Source organism: Mustela lutreola, chromosome 13 (assembly GCF_030435805.1).
Source record: "Mustela lutreola isolate mMusLut2 chromosome 13, mMusLut2.pri, whole genome shotgun sequence".
NCBI classification, from domain to species: Eukaryota; Metazoa; Chordata; class Mammalia; order Carnivora; family Mustelidae; genus Mustela; species Mustela lutreola.
Genome location: NC_081302.1, coordinates 1,800,261 through 1,823,690, shown reverse-complemented (window position 1 = coordinate 1,823,690; position 23,430 = coordinate 1,800,261).

The following is a 23,430-nucleotide window of genomic DNA, read 5'->3' as shown; positions in this document are numbered from 1 at the left end:
AAAACAAAAATGTTGACCAGCCTAGGGCTGTGGTCAATATTTCATCTCGAAGGACAACTGGGTGGCGGGTGGAAGTACGTGTTCTCACACGCGTCTCCGGCGCCCTTGCCAGCAATCCCTGAGTCTGTGTGCCTGGGACCCCACGGTGAGCACCACCATCTTGGGCCTTAGTCCTCTGGGAGGGGGAGCTGGGACCCCTGTCCTGCCCGTCCTTTCCTGTCCCGTGGGGACAGCCACATGCGCCAGGCTGGGGGGCACGCGCTGGCTGGGGGGCACGCGCGGGCTAATTGCGCTGTGCTTATCTCCTGGGGGAGGCCTGGACCTTTCTATCTAAAGAACACAGGGCCATGTCCAGCGTGGCGTCAGCCCGCCCGGAGCCTCTGGGATGAACACCCAGATGGGGCGTTCAAGTTCTCATTGACTCCGCCTCCCACGTACTTGCCTTCCAGTAGCGCCCAGGTCGGCTGTCTGGAGCGCCACGTCTCCGGTGCGGCTTGAGGCTGGGTTGGACGGGTGCTCCGTGAGCAGAGACAGCGGGGCTGGAGGACTGGGGGGCCGAGGGGCTGGTGGGCTCTGCACAGTGTCCCGGGACTGTGCTGTCTTCCTCCTGCGGTTTTCCAGCTGCCCACGGGGCTGGGCGCCTCCAGACGACGGATCGCACACCCCACTGGAATTCTGTTTCACAGAGGACAAGGCTTCGTGGACTGGAGCTGTACTCCTGGCTTAGGGGGGCCCAGCAGCCACAGAGCGGGGCCCTCTGTGTCTCTGTGACTTCCACTAGCCCCGCAGGGCCCCGTCAGCACCCTGCTTTCAGTGGGGGACAGTGTCTTCCATTGCGGCGTGGACAGGGAGGGCGCTGCCGGCACGGTCCCCACGAGGACGCGGCATCCCCGTCACACACAGTTTTCACATTCCTGTTTCTAAGTGCCCAAGCCTTGGGCCAAAGCATTTCATGTAGTTTTCATAGATGCTGGAACTTTCAGAAAATGCTTCCAATAAATGAAGGCAATTCCTGATATTATTTGGAGCTCGACGAAGAGTGGGTCGCCCCACCCTTTCTAAAGGCCCCTCACTGATTGGGGATCAGAAATGATGGGGCTTCTGGGTGGCTCAGTGGGTTGGGCCTCTGCCTTTGGCTCAGGTCATGATCCCAGGGTCCTGGGATCGAGTCCCACCTCGGGCTCTCTGCTCGGCCGGGAGCCTGCTTCCTCCTCTCTCTCTCTGCCTGCTTGTGATCTCTCTCTGTCAAAACAAATAAATAAAATCTTAAAAAAAAAAAAAAAAAGGAAAAAATAAAAAGAAATGAGACGGATCCCGGACCGTCCGGCCCTAAGCCTCCTCCACGCTGTTCCTTTCTGAGTGGTCACACGTGTCTTTAACGTGCGCACAGATCTCAGTAGGAGAACTTCATGGGGGATGTGGAGGTTGTGTCACAGATGAGCCTTGTTCTCGGGAAATGGACATTCAGGCGTGACGAGGTCAACATGCGTGATGTTGGCGACCTGTACTCCCAGAACTCGGCCCCAAACCTCTCTCCGGGATCTCTCTGAATCACACACGGTGCATGTCTAGGTCATGCAGCTAGATAAGGATAGATGTGCGTACGTGTATCCGTAGATGGAGACGGGCACATGTCTGTGTGTGCACCTGACCCACGTGTATGTGTGTACAGACGTATCCCGATGTGTCTGTGTGGACAGACAGGTATCCGTGTATCTGATCGTTGGGAGAACTGTCCTGGCTGGCTGGCTTACTCCCTTCCCGTAATGTTTAGCTCTTTTCACGCTGGTCTAACCTGTGAGCCCGTGTGTTCTAACAACTGCTGGAGGGTGGTGGGACCCTCGTGTCATCTCCGCTTCCTCTGTGGAGGAATCTTTGCTAGGACACACCCAACTCGCTGGAGAAGTGGCCTGTGGAGAAGGGCGCTGGGGTCCTGTCCCCCGTTCTCCACGCTCTCCCAGTGGGGGCCGCTTTATGCCCTTTCGGTGGGAGTGTGTAACGGGACTGTGTGGCCCGTTCAGCAGGGCTCTGTCATGGGGATCTCGGCCACGGGGCCCACAGGGAGCAGTTTTAGCTGCAGGGGAGTGTCGTGTCAACGAGTAATGCCATGTCTTCAGTCAAGGAGACAGTCTGACCGAGACTGGCCCAACAGTCGCTGCTTCCTCTGTCCCCTGCCTCACTGGGTAGCTCATCACGGTCACCCTGTCCAGCGCTGGGATCCGAACTTCTTTTTCTTTTTCTTTCTCTTCAAAGAGATGGTCTTGCAGGCCATGGCCAACGTAGCCATGGGGCTGTGGCCAGAGAGACGGCCGCCCTCCCGACGCTCAAGAATTGTTATATCATTTGTCGAGGAGCTTCCGAACCTCTGGGGCAAGGGCAGAGGGCAATGTGTCTCCACTCCAGTCTTACTTGTTGTGGCGCTTGGAGAAAATCTTGACCGGTTTACTGCTCCTGGTCACTCTGACTTCTGGTGGATCTAATTCAACTCAAAAGCATTTCTCTGGGCTTTCCTGGTATTGGCACATTTGGAGCTCTTCTGACAGACATGGTTTTTTCCCTTGCAGGTAATTAGTCTTACATAAAAGACTTTCCAGGACAAACATATCCAGTAACAGTTGCACTTCCTCTCAGTGAGTCACGTGGTTGTCCATGTCCGGAGGTTCTGGGAAGCGAAGTAGTGATGCTCTGCAGATTTTGCGGAGCTTAGCGGTTCCCTCATTTAGGGACCACAGAACCCCCTTCTCATCTGGTGATTATCAGCCTCCATGTCGGCACATCCACCTTCATGTACTTGGCCGATGTTTGCAGTAGCACTTGGACGCGTCGTTAGGGAAACAAGCTCTGCTTTCCACGAGGGACTGCGTCCTGGCGAGCTTCTCTCTGCGGAAGGGAGCAGAGAGCACGTGGTGCAGGATGTATGCTTTAAGGATGCAAAATGCTTTGACGACGTTGATCTTTAGGAGTCTGCAATCTAGTGGGTGGTGAGGAGCGGACGGCTTTGCCGGGTGTCAGGCCTGCGTCCCGCTGCACTGGGTGCCCCGTGGTCCCTGAGCTCGGCCTGGCCTTACCCTCCACTGATTTCACTTAGTCCGCCCTACTCACTCCGCCGTCTGCACAGCTGGGCACCGCTTGCTGCCATCTGGCCCCTTCCGCGACCTCCCCAGACCCAGACCCTTGTCTGAGCATTGTGGAGTTGGTGAGCACGTTCACCGTCACGCCGGCATCGCCCGGCTCCCGCGTGCGCGCGCTGTGAGCAGGAGGCCCTGCTCTGTTGGAGGACTGGAGCCCCGTCCTCGAGGACCTCTCTGTCCGCCAAGGAGCGGACCTTCGGGGAAAGGTTCACTTAAACCTGACTCCCCTCCAGGGCCTGCTTCTCCACGAAGAGACGTTGCCCGGACCACGGAAGCCACCGCGGAGCTCCCTGCCGCTGGCGTTGGCTGCCTCAACACAGTCGGCTCCCACTCGTTCTTCTGTTGTTTCTGTGGTATTGGCTGACGTTTCCTCAGCTGCGTGGAAGGGTGGGCACGTACGCGACGGTGCCTGTCGTCTCCCCGAACTCAGCCCCTAGTGTGGGCCGCGTGGCCCAGGGCTAGATGCTGGGGTGCGAGCATGACGGAGACCTTACCCTTTCTTCAGGGATTGACCTCTGCTGGGGGAGCCCCTTGTCGCGGGTTCCTGTCCCAGCAGGGCCGTGGTGTCACAGGCCTGCGCCAGGACTCAGGAGGACGTGAACCCGCGTGTGCCACACACAGACTCAAACTAGAGCCTTACACGAGTACGCGTGGTTGGGTTAAGAGGGGATCCCCGGAGTAGAGCAGGCCTCAATCCCATATGACTGGTGTCCCCATAGGGGAGGAAAGTAGGACACAGACTCACACAGGAGAAGCCCCGTGGGAATGCGCCACAGAACGGCGCCACACGTCGGCCGGCTGAGGAGCACGGGGGGCCACAGACCAGCCTGGAAGTGGGTACACGAGCAGGAAGCAGGGGGCTCACGGAGGGGGACCACCCGAGAACCAACCTGGCGCACACCTCTGTGTCGGACTTCCAGGCTGCAGGAGGGCGTGAGGAGAGACCTTTCTGTTGGGTTAGAACGCCCAGTTTCTGTTGGATTAGAACGCCCAGTTTCTGTTGGGTTAGAACGCCCAATTTTTGGCAACTTGTTATGAAAACCTGGGAAGCGAATATCTCCTTGCAGAGTTTTAAACGGATAAATGTGATCCCATTCACTTCTTTGAGAAAACCCTTACTTTGGGAAGGTAAGGTGGGGGCCAGACAGCAGCCCCCGGGGACTGTCACCCGGGCCTCAGCTGTCACCTGGGACTCGGTTCTCCTTTCAGACGCTACGCCGTCCCCGTCTGTTTCAGACACTCTCGGGCGGCTTCCCCGGCATCGCAGGACAACGGCGCGGCCCAGCCTTGCTAGTCCCCCGTGGTCCGGCCCAGCCTTGCTGTCCCCCGTGGTCCGGCCCTTCCTCTCCCACCCACGCCTTCCCCGCTGGCTTCCCTGAAGCTGGGTTTGGTGAGTGGGTCGTGGAACCGGTCCGGAGACAGGCCCGGGGGAGCTGGCTTCACGCCCGGCCCGCCCAGCGGTCAGCGGTCCTTGCCGCTCCTCCTGAGTCCCCTGTGCTGTTGACAGCGTCTGCAGACATCGTGGTTGTCACCGCGGGCGGGTGCTGGTGCCGACTGACTGCCAGAGGCCAGGGCGCAGGCCAGCCCCGTGACGGAGACGGGGGTGGCTGAGAACCCCGAGCCCTGTGCCGGGGTCGCTCACGCAGCCTCTCCAAGCTCTCTCAGCCGCAGGAGCCTGTCCCTCAGGCCGCATGCGGATGACGTGAGCAGGGCCCACGAGCATTTAGAGCAGCGCCCGGCTTAGGGCCCCCGCGGTCCAGGCCTCATGATCCTGGGTCAGGGTAGTGCTCGACACCGCGACCCACCCGGGAGTGACCCTATGCCCGCGGCTGCTCCGTCCTGCCACGGCCCCATCTCCACCTCCCACGGATCGCCTGCCTTGGCCACGCTCACGCTCTTGGTTGTCAGAGTGGACGGACACCTTCTGTCCCCTGGGCCTTGGCAACCCTCAGCTACCTCTGTCCGGACCTGCCTCTCATGCCCTCTCCCTCTGGCCAGTCGTTATGCGTGCCTCAGGCTTGAGCTCAGCTGTCCTCCCCGCATGTGGACAAGGTTCGCCGCCTGCACCCTTTCATATGCCCACCTCTGCCCTGTCCCAGCCCCCGCCTGCCGTGGGCCACTGCTTGGCAGCCAGCCGAGGGGGGACAGAGCCCGCCGCCATTCTGGGCATCGCTGGCTCTCCAGCGCTCTGTGCCTCACGTGGTGCGTGGGGCCTGAGCACATGTGGGCCCAGTGGACGAAGGGGCAGACGGTAGCCGCAGGTTAGCTGCGCTGGTCTGGAGGCGGCTGGCCTGGAGAAGCAGTCGGAGCAGTACAGGGCCGGGATCCAGACTGGCCCGAGCAGGGGAGGCAGGAGCTCTGTCCCCTCCCACACCGTGCAGGTGTCGGGGTACCAGACTCTCGGGTGTCTGTCCCCGAGGTGGGCAGCCGTTCCCGCCTCTTGTCTCCCGGCTGTGTTCTTCACTTTAGAGCTCGTGTTCTCCCGTTCTGCGGGCGGCTGGTCTGGTTGCTCTGTCCCTTTCCGAGCGCGGGTGTGGAGAGCTGTGCGGCAGCTGTCCTCGCCGGAGGAGGGAGCAGGAGGAGGGACGCTCATCGCAGGAGGGAAGGGAGGACCCCACACTCACAGCTGGGGCTTTCGGGGGATCCCGGGAGGCTGAGGAGGCACCTCTCGAGGTGCACAGGAGTGGGAACCAGATGGAGGCGTGAGGGAGCACTGGGGGCGGAGGTGCTGGGGCTGGGGGCGCGTGTGTCTGCGGAGCAGCTGGGGGTCCTGAGGCTGCCATCACGGACCAGCTTCCGAGGGCTGACTGTCCTCACTGGACTGACTGTCCTCACGACACGATTCCGAAGCAGGGGCTTGTGCGCTGGCTTAGCTGCTTGAAGGCCCACCGAGGGGGCTCGGTTTCCACCTCTGGCTTGTGGGCCGTCGTCCCCATGCCTGGCATCTTGTGGCCGTGGGGGAGGCCAGCGCTCAGATGTCACAGCCACCGTGACACTGGTTGAGGGGAGGCAGCCGCCCGAGGCCCGGCCTGTGAGGAAAGCGGCTCCTCAGACCCCCCGGGCCCCTCCCACTCCCGTTTCGCTGGCGGGAGCGTGTGCCGTGGCCGGGCTGGGCTGCGAGGGGCTGGAAAGGATCCCAGCGCGTCCGCTCCGTCTGCCAGGGGCACAGTGCCTGTCCCCCCTGCTGGCCACAAGAGTTCAGAGAACACGTGGACGGAGGCCGGACGCGGAGGAGCGCTGGCTGTCCTGCTGAGAGGTCGGGCCTCACGGAAGGCTCGGGAACCATCAAAGGACTTCATCTGGGGAGAGCTGTGCTTTACTTTATTATTCATTTGCTTTTTAAAGAAGATTTCGCTTTTAAATAATCCCTATACCCACCATGGGGCTCGAACACACCGCCCCCAGGTCGAGAGTCTCACGGTCCCCTGACCGGGCCCGCCAGGTGCCCGGGGAGCTGTGCTCCAGGAGGAGGTCCGGCGGCAGAGGACGGTGGAGAAGGAGAAGGGGCAGCAGCCGGGGCGGAGGGAGTCGGGCGCCCGGCCGGCGGTGTCGAGGAGCAGGGCGGAAGCGGGGGGGACAGGGCACCGTCCCGGAGCGGGGAGTGTTGAGGCTGGCACCGGGCTTTGGCCGGGGTGCCAGCGAACCCCAGGGGCCCCCGGGTTCAAGTTCTACCCCAGCGGTGGCGCGTGCAAGCATACAGGCTTGGTCCTTAGACCGCCGGCTTACGGGCCTACCTTGTGGAGTTTGAGACGCCACTTCTGGTTTTTGCCCGTGGCTTGGGGTGTTTGGAAAGAGCAGCTGTCCTCGTCTTCTTAATGGGTCTCTGAAGGGGCATCTCACTGGCTTTGAAGGAAGACGTCCTCCACAAACAGCCAATTTGGCAGGAAAGCTGGGTGAGGTCCCATGGTTCTCTAAAAATGGGTGTTCATTTTACATAAAATGTCAAGTTGGTCTTTAAATAGCAGTCTCTGAAGCACAAGCCATTTTATTACCCATTAAGCCACTTACCATCCACTACGCAGTTTTCCAAAGTTATTTTCCCCAGAGGGGCTGCTGATCCGCTGCGTGCGCCAAGGGTGGCGGGCGGGGAGGGGAGAGGCTGTTGAGGAGGGAAAGCGAGCAACCTCGTACTGCATCTGCTCTATAATTGAGAGGAAATGCAGCCATCACATTTGTGACAAGGAGTCAAGAAGGAAATCCACGGACAGGGCTGTCCGCTCAGGGCCGTGTCCGGTGTGGCTCCGTGAGCGTCGTGCTGCTCTGCCGGGATGGTTTCCGTCGCTGATGCTGCTCTCCCAAGTCCACTGCTCTGCCCGGGGCCCCGTGTCAGGCACAGACGCAGCCGGGAATCAGCTGTGAGCTCGCCCCGCTGAGAGCCCCGTCCGGCGGGGGAGACGGAGTCTGTACCTTTGAGTCACCGAAATGCTCTCCGAGTGGCCGATGCTCCTGGCCCTGCTGCTTGCCGCAGAGGCCTTGCTGCTCTTGTTTTAAAATCCCAGCGAAGCTCTAGACCCTGGTCCAGTTATAGGGCCTGTGGGGCTGGAGGGCGGCCTGGGCTCATCCCCAGGGAGGAGACTGCCCCAGCAAACTCCCTCGCCGCCTTATGCTGAAGGAGAGCCTCAAGGAGATTTAAAATGTGGTGTGTCCTTGGCCTTTGAACAGCCAGGGTCCCCTGAACGGAAGGGGCCTGTGTGTGTTTCAGGATGTTGGAGAGTCAGTGCAGCTTTCGGGGCTGGATGTGGCTGCCGAGGAAGGCTCCTCCCACCTGGGTGTGTCCGTGGCCTCTTACCTTTCTGGGTGTGGATTCACCAGGGCTGGGGGCGTCCCCATCCCCAGTTTGGAAAGAGGGCTTCAGTGAATGGGGTGCTTCGGATCCCTTTTGTCTGGAATCAAAGACCAGAGTGAATCCCCACCACGCCCAGGACGTCCTCTTGGCCCGGCTGTGCCCATCCGCACCCTGATGGGCCGTCTGACAGTTCAAGCTCTTTTACTGGGCTGCTTCCTGGGACCCGCCCAGCACGGCATCTTTCAGGGTGTGTTTGCTTGGGGTGTTGTAAGAGAAGAGCACGGAGTGATGGCTCGTCAACAGCGGACACTTATTTCTCACAGTTATGGAGCCCGGAGGCCCACGACCCAGGCGTCGGCCAGCTGGGCGTCTGCTGAGTGAGGGCTCCTTCCTGTTCCCAGAAGGGCCAGCCTCTCGAGGCGTCCACACTGGCAGAGAGGAGGAGGGTGGCCCCCTCCATGTGTCCTCTTTGAAGGGCATTAATCCCACGGGGGAGGGCTCCGCCTCTGCGACGTGCACACCGACACCACTATCTGTAACCAAGAATCACGTTTTAAGGACTGAGTAGCTGCGACGTCCTGGAGGTAGAACGAGTCAGAACGAGCATCAGCTGTCACACGGGCCGTGTCTGGGGGCCCTATGTCAGCCAGGATCAACTTGTGGGGTGTTTGGGGGTCAGAGCAGCGGGGACACTCCATCCACCAGGCCTCGGGGATGATGCCCATCCTTTCCCATCCGGTACAGCTGTGTCACTGCCTAGGGCTGAGTATCCGTTCACTTCGCTGAGCTCATGAGTCTGTCTTGCTTGTTGTTCTGTCCCTGCTGCTCTGAAATCCTAGAATTCCTTGATCCTCTTTCAACTGTAGGACCTGTGGGCTGACGTGAACCCGGGATTCTCTGCTTCTAGTCCCCAGAAAGACAGTGTCTGAGTTGTTGTCTGTTCCTTTAACTTCCCTCTTCCTGGCAGACTTGCCAACTTCACATCATTTTCCCGATAAAATAACACATTGTTATTCCTCTAAATCCTGAAGTTCCACGGCTCTCTTTGTGGTCTTGACCCTACGGACTCTCCCGTGGACCTGGACGCCCGCTGTGTGCCCATTTGGTGTCTTTGCTGGGGCCACTTCCCCGTTTGGAAAGCCCCTCTCCCCACCTGCAAATGTCCCAAACTATTTGCTGTTTAAGGCTAAGTGAGATGCAGCCCTCTCCCCTCCTCACCTCTGCCCCTCTGTCTCCTTCCCTCTCCGGATTCTTCTTCGGCACCTCTCAGGGATGCATCACTTCCAACTTTGGAGCACAGTTATGCCTCCGCATGCCCGGCTTCCCGGCTGTGCTGTGAGGGCTCAGAGCCCGAGACCCCTCACAGATAGCAGGAAACTGAGGGAGGGACAAGTTAATAATAGTTCCTGGCATTTGTAGGTGATGATAGAGGGTTTACAGACATTCTGCATTCATGGGCTCACTTGAGTTTGCAACGGTCTATAAGCCAAGCTGGTTCTGAGGTTTATATATTGGGTAAAATGTATAATCAAAGTAAGTTGTAGGAACAAGTCGCAGAATTGACTAGTAACAACTGTTGTCAAAGGTTTAATGCATCTGATAAATCTGAAGGTTCATGTCAACTCTGATCCTGGTTTTAATTTGATAGGTTGTGAAATGAACTCATATTTCAGCATTTCTTCTGAGTCAAAAGCTCTAGGTTGACTGAGCTGAGCTCTGTGTCCGCTGCTGCCTCATAGGTCTGTGAATCCAGGATACAGCCGCCGGGATGCAGGACTGGCTGAGATTTCCAAGGAGCTTTTGGCTTATCTGGGGAGACAAGGGAGTAAATCCGTGAGATAGAAAGTGTGTGGTTACCTCCTGCTGTGTAACCAACCCACACAGCGGCCTCCTCTTAGGTTCTGCAGGTGGATTGGGCTCAGTGGCGCGGGGTGGGGCTGATCCTTCTGGAGCCGTTCATGTGGTCGCGGCCAGAAGGTGCTGGAGTCATCTGTGGACAAAACATTAATGGTGGCATGCGGGGGCCTCCCCTCTCCATGTGGTGCCCACATAGTCTCTCTGGTCTTTCCAGTAGGAGTACTGACTGTTTACAGGGTGGTTCGGAACTTCGACACATCATGTTCCAAGAAGGGGGCCCAGAAGCTGCTGGTCCTCTCGGTAGCTAGGCCTGAGCCTAGCACAGTGTCATTCTAGCCCATTCTACTGGCTCATGGGACTCAGGTCTAGTCCAGAGACAATGGGGGTAGGCAACCCAGAAGGCATGGCCATGGGCCATCTTTGGAAATGAGCCAGCACACACAGCTATGGGCAGGTTTTTAGAGTGTGTGCAGGCCGTCCTGGGAGCACAGAAAGGCCCAGATTTGGGACAGAGAAAGTCTCTGCAAGATTATGAATCTATGAGCGGATGTATTTTCTGTGTCTCTGTGTGTGTGTTTGCAATAAATAAGATTCAGCCAAATGAAGGAAATGGAGTACTTGCTGCATGAACAAGTGAATTTACGAGTGAATGAGCAGAGTCGGAACAGATTATTGGAATTTTTCTATAAAACAGTTTAGGTGGGAGATGTGGAGATAAGATGGAGGGGATTTCAGAGATGTACAGAAGTGGAATGGAAGGGTCATTCAACAACATGAAAGATGTCTGTCTTTTCACCCCCAGCCAGCATCTCGTCACTACGAAAACCATGGGGCACTGCGTTGACCTGGGGACACACGTGCATCCCACTAGCACCCTGCATGTTTAACTTGTCCTGGAGTTTCCAGCAGACAAAATAGGACAGAAAAAGGAAAGAAGCAAATGGTTTCAGGATAGAGAAGATAATTTTGTCATTTCAGATTAAGATTACCTAGAAAACTCAAGAATCACTGGAAAAACCATTGGAATAGTAAGAGTGTAGGGTAAGGTGTCTAGTCACAGCTTAAATGTTCAAAATGGAGAGCTTTCTTACGTACCAGCCATAGTCAGATAACAGAACTGGGAGGGCCTTCTCCTCCTACAGCAACAGCTGCAAAAGTTTACCTAGGATGCAGCGTGACAAGAACTGTATGGGACCTAAATAAGAAAACTATACCTCCGCGGCAAGACAAAATTAGAGAAAGAGACTTCAGTGACTGAAGTGTCATGTCCGGCCCCAGTTGGAAAAACCTGATACTGTAAAGGTATCATCCCTCCCCAAAGTGATTTATAGGAGGCTTAAGGTGGGGTGCCTGGGTGGCCCAGTCTGTGAACTATCTACCTTCATCTCAGGTCATGATCTCAGGGTCCTGGGATCAGGCCCCGCATTGGGCTCCCTGCTTGGTGGGGAACCTGCTTCTCCTTCCTCCTCTGCCGCTCCCTCTGCTTGTGGTCTCTCCTCCCCCCTCTCTCTAATAAATAAATAAAATCTTAAAAAAAAAGGTGTAAGGCAGTTCTTATAAAACTGCAATGGGCCTTTTCTCAGAACATGAGCAAAGTATTTTAAATTTTATATGTGCTAAATTGGTAATTAGAACGAATGAACAAAGCAAGGGATGCCTCGCTGGCTCAGATGGCGCAGCACGCAGCTCTTGGTCTCGGGTATTGGAACTCTGAGCCCCAGTTTGTAAAGAACCCATGAAATATCAACACCAGAGATTCACAAAAATTATGAAGCTGTAATACTTAAGATGGCGTTTTGCTACTGTAAGAGCAGATGGACAGATCAATAAGCCAAAAATGGAAACTCCCAAATGCACTCAGATATGTAGTTAGTGCACAATAAATGCAACGTTCCATTCAGGGAGGAAGAAGAGGACTGTTCCATATGGGAAATTGGAAGGATTGGTTAACTATTCAGAGGAAAAATGTTAATTACCTAACTTCATATATCATATACAAAAAACCAGGATATTGAATGATTAAATGAAAAAATTAAGTCAGTTAAAAAAATCTATATTATAACTGTATAATCTTAGGATGTGGAGGCTTTTTTAACACTAAAGGGAGCAAAGTTAAGTTTGAGCCAAGTAAAAAGAAAGACGAAATACTCCTGTATCTCCTCAATATATATATAAATTAACATAAAATTACAAACCAGGTGAAACATTTGTGACAAATACGAGTCCATGGCATATTTTATCCACTACATAGAGATTGCAAGATAAGACAGTAAAGACTTACATCTGGTGGAAAACTCAAAGGCGATGTGGAAAGGTAGAAATCCAAATGGCCAGTAATTCCGTTACTCTGTAACTCTGTAACTCTGTTACAATGTTCAGCTACACTGTTCAATTACAGTGAGTGTTATTTTATCTATTAAATTGGCGAAGGAAGAGCACGCACATGCCCAGTGCTGGGAAGGACAGGAGGCAGACCCAGCACGATGGTAGGACTGAAGGTTCTCATGGATATTTTGGAGTGCAGTCTGACCCCAAGATTTTTCTAGAGTATAAATGTGTTACATTTTGACTTAGCAATTTCTTATCATGGAGTTCATCGTTGGAGGAGAATCAAGAATACGCACAATATTCATACACTAATATAGTCAGTGTTATTTGTCATCATTAACAATGATTGACAGCCTAAATGTTTACTTTAAGACATGTGAACTAGGACATCCACAAAGTGCTATGTTGGTCGGCCTTTAGAAATGATTGTTTAGAACATGAAAAGGGCATGGCTACACGTGCACGACAAATGTGAAGGAGAAGCCAAGAGCGACAGGGACGACTTGGGGCCAGAGGCTGAACGCTCAGTGCTGTACCCCACATGGTCAGTCTCTCCTGCTGCTTACCCAGAAAATGAGCTTCCCTTAGTCACGGACAACGAAATTTCGAATACTTTTATTTCCTCTTTGTGCTTTTTCAAACTTTCCTCCTTTGTTCTAAAGCACCCGTGTCCTTTTTCTTTTTAACCCAAGTGGAAAATTAATGTTGCTTGAAAAACAAGACAGACAAATGTTAACCGTGTTGCCGAACTCCCAGGTTTGCTGAGATGCGGTTTCCAGACCTGCTTTGCCTCCTGCCACATCTTTTCCAGGGACAGCAGGGGTGATAAAAGTACCAGGACAAAACTAGTTGTCCTTGACGTGACATCCATCGGGCCGCCGTGACGACACGCCATGGGCTGGGCGGCTTGAAGTGTAGAAATGTGTTCCTCATGGTCCGAAGTCAGGGAGCCTGTGTGGTCAGGTTCTGAAGAGGGCTGGGGGCGGGCCTCTTCTGGGTTTGCCGACAGTGGCTCCTCGCTGTGTCCTTGCTGTGATGGCGGAAGGGGCGACCGGGCCCACGAGGGTCTCCTTTATAAGAGCACTAACTCCACCACAGGGGTGCACCCTTGTGACCAAAGCACCTCCCACAGGCCTGCCCTCCTACAGCATGACACAGCAGGTGGGGTTTCAACATATGAGTGGGGGGGACACAGACCTTCAGACCACAGCGCCAGACTTAAATGTGGTGGACTGTTCTGGAGGGAGGAATGGAGGAAAGTGGAAACTCTTGATGACCAGATAAATGGGAGATTCGGCACAGCCGTTTCTTCTAGGATTTCTACCGAGGAAGCCCGAGGCTCTGTGACTTTTGCCGCCTGTCAGCATCCCCGGCAAGTTCTGGATGCAGGTCTGCTGGGAAAGGCTGCGGGGTCTCAGGGGAGTTCTTTTCTAGGGCCCCTTATTCCCAGAAGCTGGCCTCTCCCAAAGGCCAGTTCTAAATTGTTCCCGTTGTCGGTGAGAAATAATTATGGTGAGGAAACCTGAGCTGGGGATCTAAGTAACGGTTTCCCCCTCTCTGCCGAGCACCGTTTGCGGCTGGTGTCCGCCGAGGCCGGCGCGCTCTTCTCCCCCGGGTCTCCTCCTTACGCTGCTCAGAGCCAGTGACTTTGAGCTCCGCGCCCCGCGCACGAGGTGCAGAGCCTTGTCGGCTGGGAAGTGTGCACACAACAGCTGCTGCTTGGTTATTCTCCAACACACGAAGTACACAGGAGGAGAGGCGCTGAGCTCGATCGGAAATTTGGAATTTTTTTGTTAACAAATCTTTTAAAAGTACCAGGAAGGAAGGAAGGGAGGGGGAAGGAGGCAGGGAGGCAGGGGGGCGGGGGGGCGGGCAGGGAGAGAGGGGGGAGGAGGAGGAGGAGGGAAGCGATCCCTCGCAAATCAAGATATCTTGGCAGTGACTTGCATTAGGCTTGCCTGTCTCCTTCTCAAGAATTCAAATGAATTTTGAGAATCCCCTTAGAAGTGACAACCCAAAGTGTAAGAATGATAAACGGCTTTGGCCTTGGTAATTTTTATTAAGCGCTAAATGTCACATTTAACCTGCATTACTGAAAGCAATTACCCACGTATCAACAGTCAAGCCGCGCACAGCCGTGCCTGGAGCGGCGCGTTTGGCTCCATCTGGGAATAAGGATTTTCAATTAGGAGGCAAATAGCTGTGGAGGGGCCGGGGTCCTCCAGCGGCTCCCCGAGGAGGCGTGCGGAGCGCAGGCTTCCCCGCGAGTCGTCGCCGGCGGTGTCAACAGATCATCCCCAGCCATCTGCTGCCAGAGCCCCGCTTACTTTATCAAATCTCAATATTTACAGACGCTGATCAGCTCGTGGGACCAGGATGGCTCCCTGCCAGGGCGTTCTGGGAGCTTCATTTAAGGTGTGTTTCTACAGGCTAATTAATTTACAAGCACCTGTGTCATCGCCGGGAGCTGTTAGCACAGCAGATGAGCCTCAGCCCGGGAGGGAGACTTTATCTCGGCTAAATTGATTTCAATTGATTTTAATTTGCTGATGGCACAGTGGTAGGTTTGACGTGAGCAGAGCCCGAAGCCCTTTTCCCTCCCCTGTTTTGGAGTAAGCCCTGCGGACGGCTTATTTCTTGGCCCCATTGTAAAGGGGAGAAGCGCCGCCAGCGGGAGGCTGGCATGACCCGTACTGGCCACGCCGGCTCCAGAAAGCGCTACTGACCGCGTCATCGGGCGTTAGGTGGAGGGGTGCGCGCCGTCCTCCAGGACACCCCCAGCTGTATCTGGATTTCAGATAAACCGCAAGTCATTCCTCAGTCTGCGAGGGTCCCGTGGGGACACTGTTGTTCATCTGAATCCAGAATCACCAGGTGTCCTGGGTTTTGTCTGCTGAGTCTGGTCACCCTGGCCGGGGGCTCCTGAGCGGTGCAGGAACGAGCCTCAGCCCTCTCTGGGGGGTCTCCCCGTGGATGCGAAGTTCTTGTCCTGGAAACCTGATTCTGCAGTCAGAGTTTGAATCAGAATTTCTTCTCCTGAGCCAGACAGTGCACTTTTCTCATGAAACACTTACAGTTCCTCCAACCGTGTCTCTCGCCGTGGGAGCGCACGTTCCCAGTGAGCAGCTCCTAGGGGCAGAATGCGTCCGCCGTAGGCTGCGTGTTGGGCCCCGTCCCCAGGTGGGGGCGTTAGGCGGTGGGACCTTTGGGAGGTGATCGGGTCCTGAGGGTAGAGCCCCCATGACGGGATCAGTGGTCCTCAGACAGGGAGCGCCTCTGTCTCCATCGGGAAGGGAGGGCCAGGAAGAGGGAGCTCGGGGGGGGGGGGGCGGGGAGGGGGCTCGTGCCGGTGCTGCCCTCCCGGTCTCAGTGTCTGTCACCTCCCTCCCAGCCTGCGGTCCTTCGTCATGGCAGCCCAGCTGTGACCCACTGACAGACAGGGATTTGCGTCGTGTCACACGGTTCCACAGGACGAGGGCCAGGACGTTGACTGGCTTTCTCTTTCGGTGACAAGCAGAGGTTCAAAGCTTGGGCAGGGCATTTGTGCACATAATTAACGTGTCCCAGAAGGAACTTGCGTGGGCAGGGACTCGGGTCCACGTCCCAGTTTCTGGGAGCGTCCTGCGTGGCCAGCTGCCGGGCCTCCTCCCTCGTGGAAATGGTCACCGCGCTGATGGACACTCCCTCCTAGCCCCCTTCTTGGCCGTCATTAGATCACAGGACGCTCGTTACCTGGTGTCCCGTTGTTTTTATTACTCTGTTCTTAATTAAGTTCTCTGTTTATTTTTTAAAAACGTTTTTATCCAGGGGCGCCTGGGTGGCTCAGTGGGTTAAAGCCTCTGCCTTCGGCTCAGGTCATGATCTCAGGGTCCTGGGATCGAGCCCCGCATGGGGTTCTCTGCGCAGCTGGGAGCCTGCTTCCCCCTCTCTCTCTGCCTGCTTGTGACCTCTGTCAAATAAATAAAATCTTAAAAAAAAAAACCAAAACGTTTTTATCCTTTACTTAATAAACTTGTGTTGCACATCTACTGGTACAAAGTGCTGTGCGCTCCTCTGAGGGGTTCAGTCCAGATGTGCAGTCTGACACTTGCTGCCCAGAAGCACACAACAAACACACAGCAGGGCTTCAGCCCGGGGAGTTAGACTTTCTCTGGGAGTGGGGAGAGGGAGAGAGAGAGTCTTAAGCAGACTCCACACCCAGCATGGAGTGACAGAAAACTCAGTCCCACGATCCCAAGGTCATGACCTGAGCCCAAACCAAGAGTCAGAAGCTTAACCAACGGAGCACCAGGCGCCCTGTCATCTCTGGGATCAAGTCTTAAGAGAAGACCTTCCCGGGGGTCGTCATAGAGAGATGACTAGCTCGAGGGCTAAATGTCGTGTTCATAGTAGCTTTGAGGACAGCTGTCATCCGCCATTTCTTATGGCACCTTAATATGGGCCACTGCTAAACCCCGATCCAGTTCTTTCAGTAAAAGTTATAAAGGGGACCCCCAAATAATTCTAGACTTGCCCTTGGTCTGGCTGAACTCAGAGCACTGGATGGACACTGTTCAGCAGCCTCCCTTTCTCTTCATGAAACGCAGACCAACACCTGGTGGCAGTAATTTCCAGGCTGTGGGGTGGGTGAGTTTTCCCGTCCGAGCAGAGCCTGCCTTAACGCTCTTAGTGTTCCCAAACAGACAGTGGCCCCAGCCTCTTCCTCAAACTTCTTCATTTCTGTGCCACCGTCCCTATGCGGAGGGTCACTAGTGTATAACCAGCATTTTCTTGAACTTAATTTCTGTTTAAAAGCTTAAATTATTATTTTTTTAGATTGCAGTTTTAGCTTTTGTGTGAGCACTACTACGAATGAAGTCCTGGGTTTGATGCCCTCATTCGGTTTTCTTGTCTTATTGCTTGTGCACCACGCATGGCTGAGACTGCTGACCTGTGCAATCTCAGGGTACGGGGTCCTGAGTTCCTTGGAGAAGATGAAGGCCCTGGTGGGAGTAGGTGCAAGCAGAGGTCGAATCCCTTCTGTAGGGGATTAAAGGGGGCACATGCGGGTGAATCTCCACGGAAGTTGCCCACGGATGTGTCCTACCCAGCAGGGGGCCTCCGCTGGCATCCCAAGACTCTGGTTGTGGAGAGCAGAGATGGATGGCAGGGGTCTGCCCTAAGAGTGTGTTCTTGGCTGCCTGTAGCTAGGAAGTGCTGTGGGTTCAGGATTTATGCCTGTGTGATGATTCCAGAGAAATCCCCACCGAGCAGGTGTTCTCTGAGTCAGAGTTTGGGTTGACCCCTGGAGGCCGGGTTCCCAGGCCGTGCGCAGGACGTTTGTTTGGGAGAGTTCTGGGGACCCTCAGCAGAAGATGGGAAGGAAGGAAGGAAACAGGAAGCGGGGGTCCGGGAGAGACCGGGCTGGCCATGCTCTCAACAGAGGCCGGCCCCATGGGGCACTCTGAAGCTGCGTGGTCTTCCAAGCTTTCCTGAGTTGCAGCAAGAGGGCCAACCCTTTCCAGCCTATGTGGGCCACCTTCAATGAGGGCTGCACCCAGAGGGGTGAGCCCAGGCTGGGTGGCTCTCCCTGGACAAGGCAGCTCCCAAGAAGGGCTGCATCTGGGGGCTCTCGCCGGGTCTGGAGGGCAGGCCCCTCGCTTCGGAGGTGGGGCTGGTAGGGTCCCGGTGCCTGGCCCCCTCGCGAGGCAGGCATGCCTGATACCTTTCTATTACGTCTGCCGTGAGCCCTGTGCACATACGGCCACGAGTCCTCACGGCACGCTCAGGAGGAAGGCACCATTGTCCCCTTCCATTTAGTAGTTGGCAGAACTTCCATCCAGGATGTAGCGAATGTGGGTGCATTGGCTGTCGAGGCCCAGCAGGCAGGGCCCCCACACCAGCTGTGGGGAGTGGGATTCTGGCCACCACGTCCCCATCACAACCACAGGGTGGAGTGGGGAAGCATTGGGATGCCCCCAAGTTGACGTGTGTGAGACTGTTCCTGCCCCAGCTCTCAGAGGAGCCTGTCAGACCCCGGGGGGAAGAGCCCAGCTGTGTCAGGATGTTCTGCCCGAGCTCAGGCTCCTCCCCACGGGCCGTCTCTGTTCTTCCATCCCTCGTCCAGGCTCTGGATCGTGGGGTGGCTGTGGGGCAGGAGAGCAGGACAAGCGTCCCACAGAGGCCGCAAGGCAGCGTATGGGGCATGTCTGTGTACGCAGTGAGTTCTGTTGCCTGGGCCATTGATTAAGGCTTTGAAATTCAAGTGCAGTTCTGCATGGTTGCAATTAGTTTAGCCAAGGGGGAATAAACCAACCTAGAAAAGCGTTTATAACAGGTGCTCACCTCCACCATTAGGAAAAAAGAGTAAGTAAATGACCTGAGTGACAACTTGAAAAAACGTCACATGCTTGGGCACTTCCCAGCGCACCCGTTGTAGAACACTCCCCGTGGTAACAGAATGAATTGTTCAGTTTGCCGCGTGAGGCCCTTAACGATGCAGCCGCTGAGTCACGGTGATGACTGTCAGGGATGTGGGGCTCAATTCTGGATCAAGTCCTTGTTAGTGGTGATAAAATGGTGCCATCTGAAAGGGAAGCACTTGCTCTTCAATTTTCCAGGGGATGGAGTTGGGAGAAACACATGGCTGACTCATCCCTCCATAGATGAGGTCGTGAACATTCTCGGGTTTACCCTGCCAGAAACGATTACGGGCTAGAGCAAGGGGGCTCTGCTGCCGGCTGACGCTGGCAGTCGTGTTAGGGGCAGGTTTTGAGTGAGTAAGTGTTCATTACTAGAATTTTTACCGGAGCACGTGTATTTTAAGCCTAGATTGGATTAATCTTACATATGCAAAGGTTAAAGCTAAATCAATAGAAGCTATAGCTCTGTTTGTTTTATTCCAGTCTGGGTCCTACAAGCTGACTAAGAACACTATAGTCATCTATCTGATCGAGAGAACCTCGCATGTCCTTTATGTACCCGCCATGCTGCCCCGAGAAGCAGACTTTCAATTCTTAGAAAAGTAAACGGTCATTGCGGCCAACAGTAGGGCCGTTTGTGAGAACGGCCGCCGCTGTGGTTGGGCGTAGGGTCTCCACGTCAAGAAAGGGCTGGGATCCCACCAGACAGGGCTCATTAATTTGAGACAGTTGAACCCACAAGCATCGGAGTTCACAATTCAATTACGGAGGGAGATAATCTTCCTGCCGCGGTTTATTTAGCTTGTGAGTTCTAATTAATTCTGTTCCATGAGGGAACGCTGCGGAGGGAAGCCTGGGCCCGCGGTCGCAGGGCTGCTCGTCTGCATTCCGGTAAACCGTGCCAGGCATGTGCTCGCGAGACATACCTTCATCCTGTCTCCCCCACGTTTGGCTGGTTCCCTCAGGAGGCGGCGCTGGGATCAACCGTCCCCTCACGGAGCCAGCGGCACCGAGCAGCTGCTGGGCTGTGATCCGACTCCCCAGAAGCTGCCTGGGGCAACTGCCCCCTTCCCCTTCGCCAGTTTGGACCCTAACGCTACATGACAACGGGTTTGATGGCAAGGAGGGCTCTGATTCGTAAGAGTTGGGCTGTGGGCTGCCCGATGGGTCCCTGAACGCTCTCCCAGTCTCCCTCCTTCTGTCACAGCTGATGCCGTCACCGTCTTCTCTGAGCCAAACCACAGCCGGCCCAACGGTCCTTCGGTTCTGGTCTTCCTTCCTGGACTTGCGACAAAGGTGAGGCTAGCAGGTGGCCCGCCCCGCTGGAAGGCGGACCACAGCCCACAGGGACGGGGGTGGGACAGAAGAGCTGGCCTCGGGACATGGGCTTCGAAAGGCTGTTCCTAGACGCTGCGCACCGAGTGGGCATGTTCACTGGGTGTGTTGGGATGAGCTCGTTGGAGGATTTATTCTGTTACGATTCTGTGTGTCCGTGATGTTTGCCTGGCCAGTCTCGGGGGGAGTGCCGGGCACCGGGCACTGGCGTAACGTGCTAGTCAGGACAAGCTGAGTCTTGTGAAGGAAACCGACCACCCCCAGAGCTCCGTGGCTGGAAACAGCAAAGGCTCATCAGGGCCCAGTCGGGTCCCAGCCCGGGTCTCTTGCCTCCAGGACGCACCCTGGGAGTCGGCTGTGGTAGGAGCGAGCGCGGCAGCCGTGGGAGGCCTTCCTCTGGCCACTCAGTGCTTAGGGTCGGAGCTCACAGGCAGCATTTCCATTCACAGCCTGTTGGCTGAAACACGGGGCGTCAGGAAGGTCACGCCATCATAGGCCCAGAGATCCAGGGGCTGGGGGTCCTTGGTGGCCAGCAGAGTGATGATGCATGTGGCTGGATACGTCGCAGGGCATGGAGTGTGGCTGGGCAGCTGGCTGTGGGACTGCTGCTGGTAACGGGAGTCACTGTGGCAGTCCTGATGCGGCCTTGGTGTGGTTCTGGGGCTCTGGGCCCTCGGCATGTGGTTCTGGGGCTCCGGCCCTCCGCGTATGGTTCTCGGGCATCATCGTGGGTGCATGAGTTTAACTTCCCGTTGGATGTTTCCCATGTGTCAGGTGCAGTGAATCAGAAACTGCGGATGTTGGGAAGTCGAGGGGGCCGACCAGTACATCTTGGGGTTTGTAACTGTGTTGTTAGGTCTCTTGGGTTGTGTCGAGATGCCGGGCTGGACCTGAGAAGCTCTGACTTGGCCGATTTGCATTAGTTTGATGGACAGAAACAATTCTTGGTGCGGAGCAAGGACAGCAGCCTTGATTCTGGGTTTGTGTGTCAGACTTCCCAGGGAGATCGGTTCTGCTGCTTTAAATTACATCCTACAAACGAACCTCAGATACTCCTTTTACACGAGATAACCTGGGGCCTGAGGAAGTCCGCGCTCCTGAAGGCTGCCTCTGAAGCTGCTGTCGGAACACAGGTGCTGCTTTAATTCCTCTACTCAGTTTAAAAACTTGTGGTAAAACACATACGAATAAAATTCAGTTTCCACCATATCGTAGGCGTCCGGTTTCACAGTTTCCACCGTATTGTAGGCGTCCGGTTTCACAGTTTCCGCCGTATTGTAGGCGTCCGGTTCAGTGACATCCCTCACATCCCCCTGGTGGTGCCGCCGTCCCTGTCATGCGTGTCCAGAGCTTCTTCCCCGACCCACACGTCCCTGTCCTGCGGCCAGGAGCCTGGCGTCCCTGGAGGCATCTGTCTCGGGTGAGTCCTCTGGGCAGGGGCTATGTCTGGTCTCTCAGCAGGATGCCCCCAGAGGTTAGGTCTCTCATGAGCTACTGTTCCTCCCACTTGGCTGGGTAACAGTCACCCTCCCCAGATGGTGGGGCCTGTCCCCAGCTTGCCCGTGGGGAGTGAATTTACCTGGGGGAGGCGGGAGGCTTGGGGGAGCCTGCCGTCCCTCCGTCTTCCCCCACTGGCAAGTTGGGCTCCTGCAGGCCAGTCCACAGAGGGAAGGTTGCCCCAAACCTTTCCAGCTCCTGCTGCAGCCCACGGCTCTCCCGCAGAGGCTGACTGGCCCCACAGCATCTGAACTTCCCCACAGTTTCACCGTTGAATCACTCGGGCCAACACCTCTCAAAATCTGTGGGTCATCCGACTGTTGAGGCTGATGACGTTTTTGTCACTACAGTTGCTTCTTCTTGAAGTGTTTACTCAGTCTTCAAGGATGGAAGACCAGTCTGCGGCCTGCGCACTCAGCCCCGTCCCTCCTGCTAGCGTCCAGACACTGGGGAGCAGCTGGTTGTGAGGGGGACCGTAGCTCAGGATAAGTGGGGACCTTTGTGGTTGCAAGATGTGTATGGGAAGCGAGTTATTAATCAGAGGATGAATTGTGGAGAGGTTTCCGTGAGACCGTGGGCACCGGGGGTGTTTCGGTCATTGGGGGAGCGGGAGCTTGGAGTCCTGGAGACAGTAAGGAATTATGTGGGTCACCGGAATCTAACTGATCCAGAAATTTTCACTTTTCCTGTCAAGTTCTGTCCCATAGAAGTGGGAAAAACAGAAATTTTATAAGAAAAGTTGCCTTGCATTTTTAAGAAATGACTTTAGTAGTAGAGAATGAAGAAAAATGAAGGAAGCAGTTGTTTGATATGAAGTATCAGAGCCAACATAAGTAAACAGCATTTGCGTCTATGAAGTTAGAAAGTTAAGTTAGAAATACGGGAAGGAGTCTTGGGGCCAATTTGTTTTGGACCAACGTAGTCTGAGTCCAAGAGAAGGAGGCATGATTTTATTGCTATGAATCCAAAGGACAGATTCAAGGCAAGAGCAAATATTCGTTATTAATAATTAACAAATCGAAGTTGATTTTTCTAGTCATACCTAAGGTTTATAATTTAAAAATATTATTCTACATGTGTGTTCATTTAAAGGCAGAGCCAATTGGTAAAGTGTAAGGCGTACGTTAACACAGAAGTTTGTTTTTTTTTTCCCCGAGAAAAAGAAAATACGAGGCGGGGACAAATGCGCAGAGAGATTTGCAAGGCCCGAAGGCAGGTGCTCCGCAAAGTGTCGTTTTCAAGACCCTGCTGTTCCTGCATCTCCCGATTCAGCCAAAGCTCCCAAAATGGGGCCTTCAGAGAGGTGGGTTCTGCAGACCTCAGGACTGACCGCGAGCCCACAGCCTGCGTGGGACCTGCAGCAGGTGTTTCTCTAGTCCCGCCTGGCAAGTGTCCCTATTTGCCATGGGATTGACTGAGGCGCACTGTCAACCTTGCCCTGCCGGCGTCCCCCGGGAGGTGTCCTCAGGGGAGGGCACGTGTCACTCCCCATGGCTTCTGGGTGACCCCAGCCTCTGACACCCTGCCCCCCAAGACTGCAGCGGGACGGCTGCAGGGAACTCGCTTCTCTGTCCTGAAGCCCGTGGCCACACCTGCCGACGACGTGGGCTCTGTCCTGCCAGGTGTGGTGGCCACGGCCTCTGCGTGATGAGCAGGACATCATGGCAATAGTGTTAGCGTGTCAGTGGCTGCGGAGCCCTGAGGATTGCCTCTGGGACGTCAGGCAAGCGCTGCTTGGAGCTAATCACAGCGCCACGGTCGGGTTGGAGAGATGGCGGCACGCGTCGCCTGAGAGCGAGGACGCCCGTCAGCAGGTCCCTGGGGGACAAAGTTTACTCTGCGTCGTCTGAGCTGGACGCACAGCTTGGAACACAGGTGACACTGTGGACATCCTGACGGCCTTCAGCTCTGCCGGTTACGCCCTCAGCGTGAGTCTTTTTCCGACGGCCTTAGACCTGCTCTCCGTTTCGTCCGGCAGCTGCGACGCTTTCTGATCGGTGATGCTCACGGCATCACATCACATCACAACCCCCAAGACCCGGGGAACAAACTCAGTTTAACAGAAGCCGGAGCAGAGGGGGCTTGCGGGCGGCCT